Below are 11,087 nucleotides of genomic sequence, written 5' to 3'. Positions count from 1 at the left end.
TGATAGATGTTGGTAGGACTCGGGGGTACACTATGGGCCCTCGAAACCGATGCCCTCATCTTCAGGGGGTACTCCTTAGGTCATAAAAGGAAAGAAAAAGGGTCTGTCGCCCTTGAGATACTTAGCGGTCTTTGGATTCTCTTGGCGGAGGTCTCTTGGCCATTGCTTGGGTCTCATGGGGATAGAAACTTAATCTTTATCACCTTCTACACACATATCAAAAAAAAAAAAAACAACAACAAGAGAGAGCTCCAATCACCTTTGCTCATACTTAGGAGTAGGGTTGCCACTTAGGAGTAACTTCCATACTGATAGGACATTGAGACTGCGGTCATAACCGGAGGTGTACAAAGACACTTGCCTTTGCATAGCATTATCTACTACCTAAGTCTCACTTTGACTAGTTTTTACTCACCTCTTTTAGTACTCATTAAAACTTTAATCAGCCTTGCACTTGTATGCTCACGTGTGTAATTATTATTGCTGATTTTTCTTTTCTTTTCTTTTTATCAATAAAGGACTTTACTTGTGTCAATTGTTTTTTTGTTGTGTTGCAGCTCTTGCTACTACCGCGCTCGAGGACGTGCGCAAAATAGGAAGGGGGGAGTGTTGCTTGCAAATGAAGATCAATACCAGGATGCAACAAAAACGATACTTAGGGCTCTTGAAAAGAGTTCCACTTTGTAGATGAATGTGGGAGAGGGTTTGATAATAATCCCACATGGGGACTTATGGGAGTCCTAGAATTTTTGTATAAAAGGTGGCTCATTTGAGAGCTTTATACACTTTGGGCTTAGTTCATGCAAGAGCTCCTTTGAGAGACCTACTCTCCCTCTTCTCCATAGAGGTGAAGACTCTTCTCTCACCCCATCTACATTATTGTATGAGGTAAATCTCTTCATTGAATCATTAGCAATGTCATGAGTCTTTCTCATCCTCTTCTCTAATCATTTTACTCTTATGCATGCTTTTAGTATTTCATTTTTGAGTACATGGATTGATTTGAAGCTTTCATAGAAGCTTGATGCTTGAATGTGTGCATGCTTGTAGGAAGATAGGAGTGGAGTGAGGTCTTTCTCTTTGCTTGAGTGCATAGTGATTGTATTCCTCTTGCTTGTATTTGTGAATGAAGGGGTGTGTAGGAATGAGGACAAGTTGAGCTTGTGTGTATGCTTAGTCTAGTGTCAAGTGATGGTAGCCATGAGCATTCTCTCCATTTGTGGATAAGCTCTTGTGCACCGGTACGGGTCGAATCCCTAGCTCCGACAGGGATGCAAATCCCATTGGATTGAGCTACACGTGGATCGTGCTACTCTTACTACAAGTGAGAGAGTTTTCCGTCTCTCCAGCATCATTGGCAACCAAAACGCTCACCACCTGCTCACTCAGGGACCTTTTCGATAGTTCCTAGCCCATAGTACCTAGGAATATCATCACATAAAATCCATATGGACTCTCCGTTGAAGATCAGCTAGATCAACCAACAAGATCCATGTAAAAGAGCCATGAACTCATCCGTTGAAGACCAGCAAGGCCAATCAACCAACAAGATCCATGTAAAAGAGCCATGAACTCATCCGTTGAAGATCAGCTAGATCAACCAACAAGATCCATGTAAAAGAGCCATGAACTCATCCGTTGAAGACCAGCAAGGCCAATCAACCAACAAGATCCATGTAAAAGAGCCATGAACTCATCCGTTAAAGACCAGCAAACAACCAGATCCATGGCCGTGTTCAGAAAACAACTCCAACTCATTTTTCTTCCTCGAAGCACGCGTGGGTATCCTGGACAACCTAGCTGCGCGGCAACCTGAGGACCATGGGCATAGAAGAAATTAACTGTAGCGGAGGCAGCCTTAACTACGTGTACTCATCTCTCCACATCATTCCACACATCACTTCTCATCTCTCCACATCATTCCACATGTCAACCAGATTAAAATTATCATTTCTCTACTTTTTATACTGATAGGACTTTCTAAGTCTCAGCCATTACTTGGCTCAGTTAAGGTAAATTTTTCTCAACTCAATTCAATTAAATCTAAATTTCCATTCACTTTAGGATCCTCGATCCTTTCAAGTATTCCAGATTCCTTTCCGAGGGAATCTAGAAATAAATCAGTCCCACAATTATTTACGTTCGTTCAACCATGCATGTTTCTGGTCTTTTTTCAGGGAGTTCCTTTTCCCATTCAGAATGTACCCAAGATTCTTATTTTCAAGAATCTAGACGTGTACCCCATAATTCCAAAAGTTAATGTGTTCATAATTCCTCTTTCTGATTAAAATTTATCCATGTTTTCTCGATGCATTCCTATGAATATTTTCACATTTTTTTCTTAATTTCCCCAAAATAAAATATGCTCAATATTCTTCTTTTTGAATAAAAGACGATTTCATGGGATTTATAAAATCAATTACACCTATATTTCCTCTGTCAACATAAAACATTTATGCACCCAAACTAATTCATTTTTATCTAAATGAATCCATTCCCATAATTCTCATAAATTGAATGAATCTAGAAAATTGTGCATAACCTTCTTTATTTTTCTGACAAATGAACAATGCTCAAAACTCCACTTTTAACATAAAATTTATTTTGCATAAATTCATTCTCTAATGATATAAAATTTACCATAACTTCCTCGCATTTTCTATGAAATGATAATGATTAAAATTCCACTTTTAGCATAAAAATTATTATGCATAAATTCATTTTCTAAGGCTATAAATTTTGCCATAGCTTCCCCACATTTTCTATAAATTGAGAATGCTTAAAACTCCACTTTTGGTATAAAAATTGATTATGCCAAAAAAAAATTTAATGATAAAAATTCTGCCATAGTTTCCCCACATTTACTATGAAATGAGAATGCTCAAAGTTCCTCTTTTAATATAAACATTAGTTTATGCAAATCCTTCATTTTCTTATGATCAAATTTTGCCATAGCTTCCCCACATTTTCTATGAAATGAGAATACTCAAAAGTTTACTTTTAGCATAAAATTTAATTTATGCAAAAACCTTCATTTTCTATTAATAAAATTTTGCTATAGTTTCCCCGTATTTACTATGAAATGAGAATGGTTAAAATTACACTTTTAACATAAAAATTAGTTTATGTATAAACCTAAGCTTAAACATAAACATTAATTCATCATAATCAAGAAAAACATGGTTTTTAATAGGAAACCCATAAAATAAAATGCTTCCCAAGCATGAAGGAGGTTGGGAAGAAGATTAACAACAAAAAGAGAGCATAAACTTCATTGTTTAGGCTTACCCTTGGTTTGATTGATTCTTTAGCTTACAAAAAATGTGTAGCCTTCATGGAAGAGGCTTAGCCACCAAGGGGAAAGAGTAATCTTCAAGAGAGGAAGAGGTTTAGTGAAGCCCCAAAGCTTCACAATGGAGGCCCAATGAAGAGGGATAATAGAAATACATTAAACTGAAAATTACACTAGCATAAAGTTACTCCAATATGAAAATACAAAGGATTGGGGGTCTATTTATAGGTGAGGGAGGCCACCAGCCAAGTCCAATCAGAATCTAGAGGCTTCCAACTCTAGTTTGATCCATTTTGGACAAGTTTTAGACTAGTTTTGCTCACTTTTTGATCTAGTTCGAAAGAGGTGAGAGGAGAGATGAAATATCTAGACACTTTATGATATTTTTGAATTAAAAATTACCTCCTTGATGTGATTTCTAGGCGCCTCGTTCATTCTCCCCATTCCGAGGTGTCAAAAATTCCATTTTTTACTGATAAATCTCATTTTTTTTACTAATAAACCCAGTACTAGTCAACTCTTCATCTTATGTGAGAACTTACTCATTTTTGGAGGATTTTCTTTTATTTTTATTCTTTGCCTTTTTCTCATGCCAACACTTGGATTAACCCTATTGGCCCTTTATATCACTCTTTGGACCTTAATAAGAAATTTTCTGAAATTATATACCCCTGGGCCAAGATGTCCAATTCACATATTCAATTAATTTCTAATTCTGTTTCAGGGGATCTCTTCCTATTGAGTGGGAGAAAATTATTATCCAAAAGTATTTCAAAATTGTATTACCTTTCTCTAGAATATTTTCTCTCTCTAAACCAAAACAGGGTAAAACAATGTTTTCTTGCATTCTGAATTAGGGGATGATTACAGAGACTGAAGGGGAGGTTCTTACACCTTTATATCTCAAAAGCTGAAGGGAGGAATCTTACATCCTACCCCACTCAAGAAATGTGAGATGTCTTCATCTCACACAGTTGGAGGATAATCTCAGTAAAATCATCTTTTTACTCCCAAGGCGGTACTTAATTCCAAAAATCAATTTCCTAACAGAGAACTGAAGATTTTAGACTTGATCATTAATGGTGACATAAATCTATCCGTCCTCTTTCTTCTTACCACTACATCAGCTACTGTGGGTTCATGCTATGCAACTATCTGGGATGGGACTCTTTCTTTTCTTAGTCAAGTCCATTTTCCAACTGAACAGACGCTCAAAGAATCCTAGGTGAAAAGACCACTTTATTTATAATTCAAATCTAACTTTAGATCCAACTAATTCTGGGGTTCCTTAAAGTTTGGTCAACCCTCTCAGAATCCTGGGATAAAGATCCCTTCTATAAAAAGAAACATACAGAACTCATTATCAGAAAATAGTTCATTCATATCCTTAACACAATAATGGTCCATCAGAAAAGTAATTTCCATTTAACATCTAAACATTTCCCCACAAAAATTTCAGATATACAGGTTCTCGATTCGTCATTCCATAATTGGGTCCACTGGGCCAAGCAAGCTGCGAACAATTCTATCAGCACGATCCACTAACCTTATTGTGATCTACTAAAAGTCTTGATCGTCTTCCAAGCTACCAACATCATCACTGGGATTTCTCTCCATTCATCCTCATCATGACTTTATTCGACTTATCTACTTTCAACCAGAATTTAAAAATTCATCATCCTTCAATCAGAATCCAAATAAATTAATCAATTAATCAATTAATCAATTTTTCAACCAGAATTCCAAAATCATATCAACGAGCATTCGAAAAATCATCATCTGGGATAGCATTTTTGCTCATTAATTCAAGGTCTTAGATTCACTCGTATATATTGTCAGTAAAGAGCTGCAGTATACCATGGTATATATGGGTAGTCGCGGTCCTTAGTTTTATAAGGCAAATGTCATCATATCTAGGCCTCCAGCAAGTCGCGGATTCCACATATTTGCGGTCTTTCCATCTAAAAACCCAATTTCCAATTTATGAATTTCCATTTTGAATATTAATTTGTACGAGTTTTAACACACGATTATAATCCTTCACTAGTAACTCATAAATTTTTGACATTTCTTGCTTCTTGGTTTATCATCTTCAACCAATTCGCTTTGATACCACCTGTGGGATCCCTGCCCTCTCTGCGCGTCGAATTCTGGAGTGCTAGCAGCAGAAGTAGCAACCTCTTGCATAGGGCACAGCTTCCCACACGGGGCCTCGCCCATGAATGTTCGGACAAGAGACTAATCCCGGCAGCTTATCCAAAATCGAACCCAAAAAAACACTTCTCGCGCGCCCAGAAAGCATAGGCGATTCCTCCAGGAGAAAATCTTCTAACGTAGTCAAGGGCCTTAACTAACCTTTGAATTTCAACCAAACCCGCATGTCACATGGCCGAATCAAAGGAGGAACTTGCACTTGGTTCATAGAGACCAACGCTTTTTTCCCCATCAAGAGGCACAGCCGTTGATCCTTTTCCAACAAGGATTATCGTGTGACTTACTTCAACTATCATAACTTGAACAGAATTGAATTTTCTTATATAGGAATCCATCAGTCCAGCCTTACCCCATCTAATCCCATGGGTTAGCCAACCGCCCCCAACCACTGTATTGATGGGATCCATTATAAAAATTTGGTTATGTTTTGTCCCAGCGGGTACCATGGAAAAGAGTTCCCATGCCCCTAGCCGGCTCTCATGCAAAACTTAAATAGACACACCACTTATGCACCCAATATGAAATTGCTTTTTCTTAGACTCAACTACCTCCAAAACAGCATTGCAATAAAACCAGAGTGTTTCCATCACAATCCTCAGTATTCTAGTTCCAAGTCCAATTTCTAATCATTCCTTCCTTGACGTACCTATGGCATCATTGGCAACCAAAACGCTCAACACCTGCTCACTCAGGGACCTTTTCAATAGTTCCTAGCCCATAGTACCCAGGAATATAATCAAGTATTCCATTCATTCCTTCCTCAGCGTACCTATGGCATCATTGGCAACCAGAACGCTCACAGCACCTGCTCACTCAGGGGCCTTTTCAATAGTTCCTAGCCCATAGTACCTAGGAATATCATCACATAAAATCCATATGGCTCTCCGTTAAAGATCAGCTAGATTAACCAACAAGATCCATGTAAAAGAGCCATGAACTTATTCGTTTTGAAGACCAGCAAGGCCAATCAACCAGATCCATGGCCGTGTTTAGAAAACAACTCCAACTTATTTTTCTTCCTCGACGCACGCATGGGTATCCTAGGCAACCCCCAGAACCCCAGCACCGTATGGTCAGCACCCTCTAGGTTCCTTCACAAGTGACCTAGCACTTCACTCATAGGCAGCTTCCTTGGTCCCTCATCCACCATACCAGAAGCTCACCATTTTAATCGAACCAAGGCTGGTCAAGACCTCGGCTGATCTACCACGCCAAGGTCCTTCTTTGAATCTTCATCAGCTATTGCAACATTTCCACTTAGGTCCCCCCACGACCTCATTCCACAAGATAGTCAAAATGCTTCCCCCAGTATTCTTGACATAAAACAATCTTTAAAAAACAGTTTTCACATACAAATACAATTTCTAAACAAAATTCTCATCTTTCCTCATCATTACACATCCTTTCACATCATTCCTCATCATTTCTTACTATTCCACTTCATTTCTCATCATTCCATATCATTCCACGTCATTTCTCATTATCCCACATTTTTCTATATCAATTCACCTCACATCAATTCACATCTACTCACTTCATCCCACATTAATTCACATCCACTCTTATTATCCCACATCAATTCACATCCATTCACATCATCCCACCTCAATTCAAATCCACTCACATCATCCCACCTCAATTCACATCCACTCACATCATCCCACATCAATTCACATCCATTCACATCAATTCACATCCATTCACATCATTTCACATCCATTCACACCATCCCACATCACCCCACATCCATTCACATCACCCCACATCATTTCCACATTCACTTATATAACGTGGATAGCTTATCATTTTGAGAAGATAGGTTATGGGCCATACTGTGGTATGATTTACATATCATTACTTAAAAAGAGAAGATTTACAAACAAAAGGCAAAGTAGCATTTTTTATTCTAAAAGATGTATTTACGTACAATAAAGTAGGCCATCAGGCCATCAATAATTAAGTCTCACTCTCATGAAGTGGTGATACATATAGATAGATATGCCATAATAAATATAATCAGAAGCTCGATTAGCAGTCAAAGTCCTATGACAAGGAATTAAATTTCTAAGAGTTTACACATCAGCAGATAATGGACTCTAAGATCATGCCGTAGAGATCCATAGAGGACTATCCCTCTCACATCCTAACATCGTACACTTACATCTAAACATGGCTTAGGTATGATACCAAATGTGAGACACCTACCCCTCTATCTATACAATATTATCGTAGCAAAAATGGCACTAAGGATAACACTTGGGGTATCATATCATAATATCTTGATGCTTAGCTATTCCATCAGCTTCCCTTAGTCTGTTGACTAGAACAATCCTTATGTAAGGAAAAGTGAATGATTCCTCCAAGTGTTTTCCCTTCAAAATTCTCACAAGCAGAACATCGAGCAGCTTCTCAAGTCTCAACAAGATGTCCTAACTCCTTAATTATGAAGGTAATTGCTCTATCCTCGATCTGCTGATCTATACTATTCATCTCAAGTTTCTCGTTTTAAAATATAATTCGGTCTCATTTTAAAAAGTACCTCCACCCTACTACCCACTTTCCAGTGTTTTATCCTTTTTCTATTTAGACCATAGATCCAATGCTCAACCTATCCCCATCCAATCCCATGGCTCTCGGAAAAAAGGGAGTCCCAAGGAAGAAGGCCTTGAAAAGGGATTGGTGAAAAATAAACCTTGGAAAAAAAAAGTTCTACCAAATAATCCTAAGGTTTTCTTAACAAGGAGACAATTCAAGTTGAGGAAGATGCAACGCTAATTGTCACTTTGTAATATAAGGGGAACACAATTGAAAGGGTGAAAATTAATGATGATATAGGGCTAAACATATTGAATGAATAGTCTTTGAGGAGACTAGAGCTTAAAGGGCTAAGGAAATCTCCATTTCTAGTTAAAATAATTGTGTTCAGTAGCTAAGACTCTTACATTATTGTTGAGACAAATGTTTTTGGGGACTTCACCAAAGAGCTACAAAGAACTTCTAAATGTGGGTGTACTAGCTCCACTTCTGATCTCCCACTCCATTATTGTCACATCAAAGAGCTACAAGACCAATGTAATGGAAGAGCTAAATGTGTCCTGAGGGAGGTAATTAGAGATTTTCTCATTAGCTCACTTAAGCAAGAGGTGGAAAGATATTTTCTCACTTAGCTCACTTATTGTCACATCAAAGAGCTATAAGTCCATGTAATGGAAGAGCTAAACCTGCCTTGATGGAGGCAAGAAGAGATTTTCTCATTTCGGTCACTTAAGCAAGAGGTGGAAAGATAATCTCAATCAATGAGATATCCCAAATCACTCCCAACCATGCAAGTGCATCCATCAAGCAAGATATTGTTAAAACCCCATAGATCTCTCTAGCTAATCACTATGCATAAACACACATAATCTAGGCATATACTCATCCACCCAACCACCCTCGAGCCCAAGGGTGCATACATCAAATTAATGAAGAACCACATACCTAAACCTTGGTGTCCCATACTACCAAGAGTTATGTCTTCAATCCAGTAGCCGTAGCCCTAGTATGAAATGACAAGAGAGTAGATACTATGCTCTACACAAGAGAACATCCCTTGAGAATGCCCCATGCTCATATTATATAGGAGAGCTCTCAAGTGACTCTTGACTCTCCATTTCCATGTGTGACCCTTGGTTGCGTGACCCTAACCCTAACCCAAGGTTAGGTCTAACCCTTGTCCCACTAGAGCATGTTCCCATGCTCACATGCCTAGGGTGGGTTAGCCTCCTAGTATATGCACATAATATGATGTGTACATAACATACTTCCCCTCTCTCAAAACATTTCACTCTTGCAATGAAAAGAAGGAAACTTGTGCTGAATGCTCTCAACTGACTCCCAAATCAAATCCTCGATTTTCTTATCTTTTCACTTAATTTTAACCTCAGGGATTAAGCAATTACAAAGTTTCCTTTCCCTGAATTCAAGTATCTTTTTAGGTTCATGTGGAACATACGATAAGTCCTCAACCTCAATGAGTTCGTGAGGCGTAGCTGTGTTATCCTCACCTCCCAGCTTCTCTTTCGGTCGGTTGACATGAAAGACTGGATGAACTCTAACATGTGGAGGTATTTTTAGCTCATACACAAACGTGCCAATCCGACGTATAACTCAGAATGGACCACAATATCTAGGAGATAATTTTGAGCACTTTCCTGTTGATAAAGTCTGAGAATATTTAGAAACTTTCAAATAAACTAACACTCTTGGCTCAAAAGACCGAGGTGAGCATCCCCTATTAGCATAAAATTGTGCTCTATACTCAGCACTCCTGATAGAATCGTGAGCTTGGGTCAGCATTTTCTGCATCACGCAAAAAATCCCTCCATGTATCAACACAATGCATGCAAGAGAAAAAGGAATAAGAGAGCTCACATAAATTGAACTACTTGGGGGCTGACTTAGCTTCACACTTGGCTGGCCCATGACTTAAAAATAGTCCATGGCACATTACTCTAACATACAACAAGTATATACATGCAGTGAAATGACTTTCATAATTTACCTATTATGCACAAAAAGTAAAGCTGACGTGGATTTGTTATAAAAAGATGGCACAACACGTTACCAAAATTACGACAAGGCATGATTCCATGTTAACTAGAGTGGTTAAAATGCTAAGTACAATCACTAGGCATGATGAGAGAGGCATAATCATAATGGAAGTCATGGAATTATGTTTAACTTCATAATGATTTGTGGGTATTAAACATGCTTAAATGTAGTGATTTTTGGGTATTAAACATGCTTAAATGTAGTGATTTATGGGTATTAAACATGCTTAAATATAGTGATTTGTGGGTATTAAACATGCTTAAAAGTAGCTTGAGACTTGCATGATTAGGCAGGCTAAGGACAAGAAGCTGACCCTAAGGATCAATGGTAGGTAATCATGACTTTCATAAACTTAAAAAATATGGAAAAGGAGAGAAGACATGAACTAGCTTATGGGGAGCTAAGATCAATGGCAACAATTAATATCGTAGTGGCACAATAAATAATCAAGAAGAGCCAAGAACGTTGCACCCACAAGATTTTTAGGATTCCAAAGAAGGCAAAATAGAGGTAAAAATAATAAGTAATAAGGAAGATTAAGAAATGCATGAATCGCCAATCCCTAACCCATAGATGTAAAACCCCATTGTATGCATGTTAAGATACTATATATTCACCAACAACTCCAATTAAACAATAGATCTCACAGAGATAATTGCACGTTGGTCCATGTAATCGACATACCTCCAAATGCATATGGTTTTTTACTTCCTTTAAGTATAACATTTAATATGTGAAATGCAATAGCATGTGTTTCGAACCTTTGCTTGTGTACAAAGAATGGTTTCACGCTCTCAAACAAATGTTGCTACCTAATTCTAGCATCTATAAAAGTTGATTTGAACCTCATATAAAGCTCAATCTACATACAAAGTATAATAGTAGTCAATGACTTCTATATAGTAACTATTGTATCATTTAGTATAAATGATAATGGCATCACTTCTATATAGCGTAATCATTTAGCACTAAATGATAATGGCAATTA

The sequence above is a fragment of the Cibotium barometz genome, chromosome 13, assembly GCF_041138505.1.
Source record: "Cibotium barometz isolate CiBa-2024 chromosome 13, ASM4113850v1, whole genome shotgun sequence".
Lineage (NCBI taxonomy): Eukaryota > Viridiplantae > Streptophyta > Polypodiopsida > Cyatheales > Cibotiaceae > Cibotium > Cibotium barometz.
This window is presented reverse-complemented; position numbering follows the sequence as displayed.